Below are 1,589 nucleotides of genomic sequence, written 5' to 3'. Positions count from 1 at the left end.
CAAATTCAAACGACAATAACTTTTGACTCGGATGTCCGATTGTGTCCCGTAGTATATCGAGACGCTCGAAATAGAAAACTGAAGCTCTGAGAAAAATAAAACGACAATAACTTTTTGCTCGGATGTCCGATTGAGTCCCGTAATATATCGAGATGCTCGTAATTGAAAACAGAATCTCTGAGCAATTTCAAACGACCATAACTTTCCACTCGGGGGTTCGATTGTGTCCCGTAGTATATCGAGATACTCGTAATTGAAAAGGGAAGCTCTAAGAAAAATCAAACGACAATAACATTTTACTCGGATGTCCGAGGGAGTCCCGTAATATATCAAGACGCTCGTAATTGAAAACAGAAGCTCTGAGCAAATTCAAATGAGAATAACTTCTTAGCAACAGGCAATTGAGTCCCGTAATATATCGAGACGCTCGTAATTGAAAACAAAAGCTTTGAGCAAATTCAAACGACAATAACTTTTTACTCGGATGTCCGATTGAGTCCCGTAATATATCGAGACGCTCGTAATTGAAAACAGAAATTCTGAGCAAATTCAAACAACAATAACTTTTAACTCGGGTGTTCGATTGTGTCCCGTAGTATATCGAGACGCTCGTAATTGAAAAGGGAAGCTCTAAGAAAAATCAAACGACAATAACTTTTAACTCGGATGTCGGATAGAGCCCCGTAAAATATCGAGACGCTCGAAATTGAAAACAGAAGCTCTCAGGATATTCAAACGACAATAACTTTTGACTCGTATGTCCGATTGTGTCCCGTAATATATCAAGACGCTCGAAATTTAGAACATAAGTTATTAGAAAAATCAAGCGACAATAACTTTTAACTCGGGTGTCCGATTGTGTCCCGTAGTATATCGGTACGCTCGTAATTGAAAATGGAAGCTCTAGGAAAAATCAAACGACAATAACTTTTAACTCGAATGTCGGATAGAGCCCCGTAAAATATCCAGACCCTCGAAATTAAAAACAGAAGCTCTGAGCAAATTCAAACGACAATAACTTTTGACTAGGATGTCTGATAGAGCCCCGTAAAATATCGAGACGCTCAAAATTGAAAACAGTAGCTCTGAGGATATTCAACCGACAATAACTTTTGACTCGTAGGTCCTATTGTCTCCCATAGTATATCGAGACGCTCGTAATTGAAAATGAAAGCTCTGAGCAAATTCAAACGACAATAAATATTTACTCGCATGTCCGATTGAGTCCCATAATATATCGACACCCTCGTAATTGAAAACAAAAGCTCTGAGGAAATTCAAACGAAAATAACTTTTGACTCGGATGTCCGATTGTGTCCCGTAGTATATCGAGACGCTCGTAATTGAAAACAAAAGCTATGAGAAAAATCAAACGACAATAAATTTTTACTCGGATGTCCGATTGAGTCCCGTAATATATCGAGACGCTCGTAATTGAAAACAGAAGCTCTGAGCAAATGCAAACGACAATAACTTTTTACTCGGATGTCCGATTGAGTCCTGTAATATATCGAGACGCTCGTAATTTAAAACAGAAGCTCTGAGCAAATTCAAATGACAATAACTTTTAACTCGGGTGTTCGATTGTG

This window comes from Glycine max, chromosome 6 (genome assembly GCF_000004515.6).
Source record: "Glycine max cultivar Williams 82 chromosome 6, Glycine_max_v4.0, whole genome shotgun sequence".
Lineage (NCBI taxonomy): Eukaryota > Viridiplantae > Streptophyta > Magnoliopsida > Fabales > Fabaceae > Glycine > Glycine max.
This window is presented reverse-complemented; position numbering follows the sequence as displayed.